General features: G+C 43.9%; 1 protein-coding gene across 2 annotated transcripts in view; it reads right to left on the reverse strand.

Annotated features, from left to right (window-relative positions):
• The window catches only part of LOC122551428 (INO80 complex subunit D-like), an 81,242-nt gene extending 71,898 nt beyond the window's left edge, over positions 1–9,344 (reverse strand). Inside the window, exon 1 of one of the 2 annotated variants that reach the window (XM_043693321.2) lies at positions 9,277–9,344. The gene's annotated coding sequence lies outside the window, so the exon portion shown is untranslated. The other variant, XM_043693320.2, reaches the window with a different exon arrangement.
• Between the last annotated feature and the right edge of the window lie 94 nt (positions 9,345–9,438).

The following is a 9,438-nucleotide window of genomic DNA, read 5'->3' on the forward strand; positions in this document are numbered from 1 at the left end:
CCCTGCAACCCTGGCAACATCCTTGTCAATCCTTTCCGAGCCCTTTCAAGGGTCAACCAGGACTGACTTGGAATTGGAGTCACATGTAGACCAGACGGAGTAAATTGGGCAGATTACAGTTTGTGACCAGCTTAGTACACAGATCACGAGCAGAGGAGTCCCAGAGGATAATATTGAACAGTTTTCTGGCCCTTTCTATGTCGGTTTTAAATCTTCAGGAATAGGAATTAAACTGGACTAGTAACTGTGGTAAATGCAAATCAGACAGTGGCTGTTTTTCAAAACTGAACCACTATCTTTGTTCAAGAGTTACCAGAACATAATCTGCATCATGGACACATCTTGACAAAACTTAATGAGCTGTGGCCTGTGCAAGTGCTTCACAGTGCTTCTTTACATTGAGAGGATTTTATACAGCACTTCAACATAATAAAAATGCACAAAGTGCTTTGCAAGAAGGCTTAAAAATAAAGCTTGATAATGCTTTCGAGGAAGCAGAACCAGAAGTATCTCTGAAGAGGTATGTTTTAAGGAGAGTCATGAAGCAGGTGTGATAGATAGGCTACACAGGGCTTGGAGGGGAATTCTCAAGCTTAGTGCCTAAGGGTAGCTAAAGGCACAGCTACCCATGGCCCAGTTAACAAAATCAATTAAACAAAACCAAAACTGAACATGTAAAAATCTCAGGAGGTTGTAGCAATGAAGGATTCAACATTCCAGACACCTCTCAGAAACTGTACCTCAGACTGAACCACTTAAGTAGATTCCAAGCCAGCAGTAAGGAATCTCTAAGTAGGAAGGAAGGTAGAGAGATGTGGAAGTTTTGGGACATAACATGCCATCAGGTCAGGGAAAGCCCAGGTGATCAGCGTTGCTCCCAGGCCAACCACAGCGCGATATGACAACAGCAACAAATTGGCATTAGTTCTTTGAGGCCTTCAGGTCACGCAACACTGCAGCAGATACCTTGAATTGTACATTAGCACAAGCTTTCTGGAATACTCCATCCTGAAATAGGAACAAAGAGCTAGTTAATCCCCCTCCAAGGTGTACCTCAAGCTTGCCAGTGTTAAACATTGCGACATTCGCTGCACCTTAGTGGATGGGTTTTGGCTCCAGAGGAGAGGCAGTAGCTAAGCTCGGTCTCAGAAGGAAGGTTTTAGTTGTACATTGAACACTGCTTGCAGAGGCAAAAATTCTCAGATTACGAAAGACTCAAGAAATGAAACCAAAATCCCTAGTTGATGCATGCACCTGATCACCATTTGCAAACAATGTGAATCTTCCCATTTCCTTATAGACAGTAACCAAGCCAACAGTCAGGAAAATTTACCTCCAAACTAACCTGCCTGGTGATCAGTCAATTTTCTGTCATACCTCATGTTCAAATAGCTGAGCCAATTTGAGTCACGATGCTAGCAGCACTGGTGATGATAGACCCAGCTAATTCAGTGAATATTGTCCCCTCAAATTTGCTCCAGAAATTCTTGCAAATCCACATAATAGGTCTGATGGTCCTATTCCAGTCAAGAGTCCTACAGGATGCCTACATTTTAAAAGTTTTGATCATGCTTCAGCCGTGAACAACAGGCAGCAGTTGCACTTGCATAGCACCTTCACAACTTCACAGTATTTTAAAATGCTTTACAGCAAACAAAATGTAGTAGTCATGGTCATGCTGCAGATTAACATGCTAGTCAATCTACATACAGCAAGACCCCACTGAAAGCAATGAAATAAAGTCCTGATATCTCTCTTTATTCAGGCTGGTTGCAGGATAAACGTTGGCCAGGTGTCTGAAAGACAGAACATCCAAAGTGCAGCTGTCAATCAACAAAACTTGAAACGTCAGCCTGGAATGTGCTCAAATCTCTGGAATGGGTCTCAAGCTTTTTAATTAAGGGTGTAAGAGTGTGACATCTGAGCTGCTGCTGAAAACGAGAAACCGTGTGCTTAGTTTTATAAACCAGTCTGGCTCCATTCCTTCACCACCTTCGCCTCCTGTTCACCCCACTCCCATTCCCCCATCACGCAACACCCTCCTTTTAGGAACACAGAGCCACACTGCCTTCCACTTACCTTTACACGCCACTGTCGTTCATGGACTCAAGCACTACACATCACACTGCAGTTTACTCAGATATTAACAAGACTTCCTAAGTCTATTCTTTCATAGTGATGGTGTGTCAACTTGCAGCATGGGGGTACAGTATGTTGGGTGGCTCACAAAATCTTCAAACTGAACAGAGCGCGAAGGTACTAAGAAACAAAAAAATGCACATAACATGGAAAGAATCCGGCAAGTTCAACTCTCAAAATTTACATTCATTCCTGGATAGGAAAAAGCACAAAGTTGTAGAGTTGAAACAATAAGCTCAGTCTCTGGCTTGAGATGCAAGGAGACAGAATTCCTAATACCACCCCTACCCTGCATGCACATGAAGATATGGGCTTGATCACAATCAGGTTGAGCTATGATACTGTTCACAGGTGAATAGCTGTCATTTCCTATTAAGATTCTTATATTAAATAATCATTAAAAATCCCAGAGCGAGAATGATAACAAATATAACAGCCCAACAACAGTCAGAGCTATCAGTAATAGTTCAGCCAGAAGCACTCTTACTCAAGTCAAGATATTGGAGTGAAGCTTGGAAATACTGAGATATGAACCTCATGTCAAGGCCAACACTCCACGTGCCAGTACTGAGTTGAGGAGGTTCAACCCAGGTCACACTTGTCCTCGGTTCTACCTAAAACATTGTATGCCACCACTTTGCAGAGCAGGAGAGTTCTCCACTATGACCTGGACAACAATTATTCCTCAAAAGCATGACTGAACGAGTTAATATGATCACAATCACATTGCTGTTTGCAGAAGCTTGCAATTGCATTATTTGGCTCTTAAATTTCCAAAAGCATAATACAGTAATTCCACCTCAAGCTACTTTGGGCATCCTGACCTTGTGAAAGCAAGACTTCTATTTACGTAGCTTTTAAAAAATTCACTTGTGGGACTTGGGCTCTATTAAGAAATACAGGAAACACAGTGGGTTATAGGTGGCTCTATAAGACTCACTTGATGCAAAGTTTGAAAATTTCATTTAGAGACGCACTTGGGTCAATTAAAACATTTCTTCCTATAAAACAATATCATTCTCAGACAGCGGAGAAGCAAGGTCACTGAAGATTAGTTACAACAATTGCTCCTCGCATTCATTTTCTGCATTGATCATAAAACATCACCAAGCAATTCACACAGACGTTACCGATTAAATCTTGACAGCGAACGACAGAGGGAGATATTACGACACTTGGCCAAAGTTTGGTCAGAGAATTAGATTATAAGGATCACCTTAAAGGAGGATAGTGAGGTGTTTAAGAAAAGAATTGTTGGAACTTTGGCAGCCAAAGGTGCTTCTAGCCAGAATTGGGAGAATAGTCTGGTACAGGAAGAGTTGAAGAACATTATAAAGATACAGACGGGTAATGTTATAGAGGGATTTGAAGACAGCAAGTATAAAACTGAAGTTGTGCAAACTGTGACCATATGTAGTTCAGCAAACAGACGTGACATGCAAATTGGACAGAGTTACGATATGGGGAACAGAGCTTTTGATGAGCTAAAGTTTATGTCAGGCGGGACATGAGAGGCTGATGGGGAGACAGTTAGCAAAATCAAGGATAGAGGTCAAATGGAATAGGTAAAGAAACAATGTAATATCGTTCCATCTTAAATGAACCCAGCACCAACATTTGGGAACTGCTGTTGATAGCATCTCTCACAAATTAGAATCACAGTCACAAACCACTGGCAGAGATTCAAAACTTTCTTCTGACCTTCCTCCCTCGTGGCACTTCTATATCAATCGGTGACTACAATTGACTGCCCAATATTAATAACATTTTTAAAAAACACCTTCCATATTAAACAAAGCAAGACAGAATACAACGGTGTGCCCTCAACAGAATACAGTTAACAAATGACAGGATCAACTTCTTGCGCTGGCCTGGTTTCTCCTGCCGCTCCCTTCTGTTCTTGGAAGGGACTTTTTCTAGAGCCATGTATACACACAGAGGCACAATCATCAAATTAAAACTGGAGTGTTCAGAGGTAGCGTCAGGACTCACTTCTTCCCACAAAAAAAAGAAATTGAGAACACTTCCTTGAGTGCTTTTCATGGTAAGGACCAAATGAAAATCTTATGAATCGGTTTTGAAATTATGAGGAATGGGTGTAACAAGTTACAGGACCAAGGCAGGTAAACAGAGCTCAACCATGATCTAATCAAATGATGGGATCAGTTCAAGGGGCTGAACAGCCAACTCCAGTTCCTCTGAGCTTACATTGGGGAATAGTTACATAAAACAGCAGACTATCATAACTTGGCCCCAGTTGCTAATCCTCAGGTGCAAAGCAAGTCACAGGCTTTTTTGGCCATAGTGAGAGGCTACCGCCAGCAGGCTCATACTCGACATCCACACACATTGTATGTTCCAATCAGCAATTAGCAGACAGCAATCCAAGGATAGATTAGATTAGATTAGATTAGATTACATACAGTGTGGAAACAGGCCCTTCGGCCCAACAAGTCCACACCGCCCCGCCGAAGCGCAACCCACCCATACCCCTACATTTACCCCTTACCTAACACTACGGGCAATTTAGCATAGCCAATTCGCCTGACCTGCACATCTTTTGGACTGTGGGAGGAAACCGGAGCACCCGGAGGAAATCCACGCAGACACGGGGAGAATATACAAACTCCACACAGTCAGTCGCCTGAGGCGGGAATTGAACCCGGGTCTCTGGCGCTGTGAGGCAGCAGTGCTAACCACTGTGCCACCGTGCCGCCCACAGATTGTGTTGTCAGGCTGGGTTCAAGGGATAATCTCAGACAACAATGAACCAGACTTCCCAATAACATACTTCAAACTCAGAAGCTGACATGTAAACATGCTGTTTTGAAGAAGCACCAATTTGTTCCCAATCATGAACATTTGCTGCATGCCAAAACAGAAAAATCAGAACAAGTTTGGGAAACACAATATAACTTCATATAATTGCACTTGTAATGTCACCCTGCAACCAAACTGTCTGGACCTCAAGGTGCCATGTTCAATTCGCATCTTCGCAAGATCAGCTTGGTCAGTTGAAGATACAGCATGGGGGTGGCAATGTTACTGACAAATTGTAAAATTAATTTGATGCAATGGAACTCATTTGATCAAACACAGGATCTTTAAGCACAGTGAGACCACATGGCCCATCAGATGTGAGCTGACATTTTGAACAATCAATGCACGCCACTAAACTGAGGAAAGCACAGAATTCATAGCCCACTCTACATGGATAACTTCCCCACTGAAATTACTGTCTGGAGTGGGTTTATCAAATCCACTTTTTAAAAAATAAAACAAACACAGTCAAACATATGCACAATATTCTTAAACTATAATGTATTACAGATGAACTTGCTTGTCAATTTTCTACTCTATTCACAGCAGGTAAGCACATCACCATATCCTTCGCACAAAACCAGGGACCTGCTTCCCCAAATACTTACCCACCCCACCAACACACACACACACACACACACACACACACAGTAGGAACTCTATCTGGGAAATCCTAAAGGATATTTCCATACCCAATCTCTCACTCCTTACAACGATGTGGTGATAAACCTACATCTGCAAATGGGCCACTCAATGCTTTATTTAACCTCAGAACCTGTGCAAAGAACAGCATCAGGTCAGCATGTTGTTGAGACTGGCGCGTAACTATGACTTGAGAAATCATACAGCCATTAAAGCTTGCTTTGAAGTTACATGATGTCCTATCTTTGTACAGGATTTGCAGTAACAATAGCCATGTAGAACTAAAGGGTGAAGTGTTGGCATCACTGATTTAAACAGACAGGTTTAAATCCTGGACGACCTCCACATTGGATCATCATAGTGCTGGTTTTGGTCAGAAAATATATTGTTGCTATTTCAAACTCATTTTTACAAGCGATTTTTCTGAAAACAAACTTAGGACAAGGTAAATATTTCACTTTGTAAAATGTTACCAAATTCACCGACTGGGAGAGTTAGCAAACAATACTTGAGAGTTAGCACGAATACTTAGATTAGATTACTTACAGCGTGGCAACAGGCCCTTCGGCCAAACAAGTCCACACCGACTTTCCTAAGGGGAACCCACCCAGACCCATTCCCCTACATTTACCCCTTCACCTAACAATACGGGCAATTTAGCATGGCCAATTCACCTAACCTGCACATTTTTGGACTGTGGGAGGAAACCGGAGTACCCGGAGGAAACCCACGCAGACACGGGGAGAATGTGCAAACTCCACATAGACAGGTGCCTGAGGCAGGAATTGAACCTGGGTCTCTGGCGCTGAGAGGCAGCAGTGCTGACCACTGTGCAACCGTGCCGCCCACTTGACACTGAGCAACGCACAAAGACATTTGACAGGTGACCACAAGTTAAAGTTGTAGATTTGAAGAGTTACTTAAGGGATGACAAAAAGTGAGACAGTGGCAAGTTTAGGGAGGAAATTCCAGAGTTTATGGGGAAGATAGCAGAAGATTTGCCAATAAGAGCAATGACAGCAGTGATATGCAGGCAGGTAGATTCGGAGGAACACCGCTTTACAGGAGACTATAGGGACAGTGAAGGGCAAAGCAATGAGGTATTTGAAATCAAGAATGAAAATTTTAAAAATCAAGATACTGATGGACCAGGAACATACACTGGTCAATGAAAGCAGAAGCAATGAATGAATAAAGCATTGGCACTAAGGACATTGCCATAATCTCTCAGCATTCACTGGAATGATGTACCAAATTAAATAAGGAATAGGACATCATAGATCGGTGATCTTTCTTCAGAGTCTGTAAACAACAACTTCTGTGTTACATGGTGTCGTACATGTTCCAGATAACGTGCCAAAAATATTACACCTGGCTCCTGCATCAGTTTGCATTCAAGCTACAAGCTAGATTTGCCTCCTATAAAATTCAATTACAAACATCAACTAAAGCATTTTTTTTTTTTACAGCTTGCACTATTGTCACAACAATGCCTGAAGTTTTCTGTACAACACAAGCTCTAAAATAAGACCCGTGCATAATCCACACACTAACTGGACAGACTGGCTCATTTAACACTACCATCCCATTGTTTCTGTTGATTAACCAGAGCAGTATCAAATCAAGTCATGGTGAAAGATTTTTTTTACAATTCACAACAAATTGAGCAGATGGGCATAGGGCATGAATGAAACATTCATTTGCCAATGAAGTGGTCCAGATAATTGAGCATTCAATATTCATTTTGCCATTTAACAACTTAGACATTTCAGCACAGGCACATGTCTAGAACAAACTTACCCATTAAGAAGTATTCCGCACCATTCATTCGAAATTGAAGTACAAGGTGGTTGGACGTTGAGATTCTTTCTTGTACAATTATAATGGGATTGAAGTTGCTAAAGGATGCCTATCAGCCTGTAACTAAAATCTGCTCACATCTAAAGTAATGACAGCATTTTCTCTCAGATTTGCATACCCCTATAATAGGAATAATATCAACAACAAGCAGGTACAACTGCAAGATGCATTTGTCTGGATGTCTCAACAAAATAGTTAATTTTAAAGGGAATCGCTTGAAAAGATCCATGAGTGAACATTAATACTAGATATACAAACACACCACACAGGCAGATGCTTCCCTTGTTGTGTACAACTCAGGAATGAAGAGTTTTAGGAAAAGGCATCATCCAGCAAAGTTGCAGATGAGAGAAATATTTTCACATGGGGCTGTGGTTTCAGAATTCTCTATGCCAGAGGGTTATGAACATTTATACAGTGAGGTAGTGCATTTGCTGTTCAAGTTAAGCTGCATTCTTACTAGTGAACAGAAAGTTCTTAGGAGAAAGTGAGGATTGCAGATGGAGATCAGAGTCAAAAAGCATGGTGCTGGAAACGCAAAGCCGGTCAGGCAGCAGAGGAGCAGGAGAGTCCACATTTTGAACACAAGGTTTCTCAGGAATGTCTTACTAATGGACAGAGAAAGCTCTTAGGGCAGTGTGCATTTAACCGAAGCAAGCATCTTGGCACATAAACATTGTGGTGAGGAAGATCATGAACTTGAATGCATACAAGGTTAAGACATTCAGCATGGTCAAAGTCTGTACATATAAGTATGGAGAGATACCTGTAAAATGAATACCTGGAGGTGTACAACCAAAAGGGATAACGCAAGTCTATATGCATATAAATATAAGGAAGAACTCTGCATAACTAAGGTGTGTTGCGCGTGTAAATAAGAGATCTCCCAAGATGTGTGCATAGTTTTGCAGAGAAGTATACATATCTTGGATGTGTGACTGATACACGCTCTCTCTTCTGCAAAACTAAGACCCGGAGTCTGCGAGAGAGACAGACAGACAAGAGACAGGAATAATTTAACCTCTGTTCCACTGGACTGTAAAGGGTGGGAGGACATCTGTGCCTCCGACCCAAGTTCTGCACAAGAGCCCAGCCCCGTGTGTCTGCAAACTGCCCACGGGCACCGACCAACCCGGCAGCGCTGCTTCGCTGCGGCCTGCAGACAAAAGAAGCCGGGACCTCCTGCCTGCCTGCTCGCCCGCCCGCCCGAGGCCCGGCTCCCTCAGGGCTTGATCAAGCCACCCGTGACGCGAGGCCTAGGCCGGGCAGGCCCGTGTGGGGCCCGCCTCTCTCGGGGGGTTCGGTGACCGCTCGGCACACAAAGGGAGGGGAGGGGGAAGAACCAAGCGCGGCCTCACGGGCCCGGAATCTACAGACAGCCCCCACCTGAAAAATAAATAAGTGCAAGAATAACAACTGGCCTTTTATATTTTAAAAACAGAGGCATCAAAAACAGCCGCGGAGGCCTAACCACCCGCTCAGGCCTAACACTCCTTAACACCCACCCCTCCCTTTAACGCTCGGTCGCAACGCCGGCTGCTGTCTAGAAATTCAACTAAATTTATTTAATTTTTGTTTTTAAAAAGGAGACGAAACTATCAAACACGCCGAATGGACCGAAAGGAGGGGCGGCGGCAAAAAGGGGAGGAAATAAAACCCGACAGATTGAAAATTCCCAACCCACCTCTCGGATCCCCGGTCTAAATTTGCAAACCGCCGCCCGGCTCGGGGCGCCTAGTCCCGGGCGCCGCTCGCGAAGCGAGTCCGCGGATGTTCGAGGCCCGGGCGGGTGGAGGCGCTGTAGCGGCCGTTTACCGTTGGCTGGCTGGCTCGCTGTGCTGGCCGGGCTGGCTCCGGGCTGCTAGAGGCGGGGGGAAGGAGGGAGGGGGAGGGGCGCGGCGGGGACTGTTGTGTGTGTGGGGGGGGGGGAGGGAGGGGAGGACTGGGGAGAGCCGCTCCCAACTGCGCACGCGTCTC

The sequence above is a fragment of the Chiloscyllium plagiosum genome, unplaced genomic scaffold, assembly GCF_037043375.1.
Source record: "Chiloscyllium plagiosum isolate Xiang-an unplaced genomic scaffold, Cpla_swu_hap1 HiC_scaffold_7, whole genome shotgun sequence".
NCBI classification, from domain to species: Eukaryota; Metazoa; Chordata; class Chondrichthyes; order Orectolobiformes; family Hemiscylliidae; genus Chiloscyllium; species Chiloscyllium plagiosum.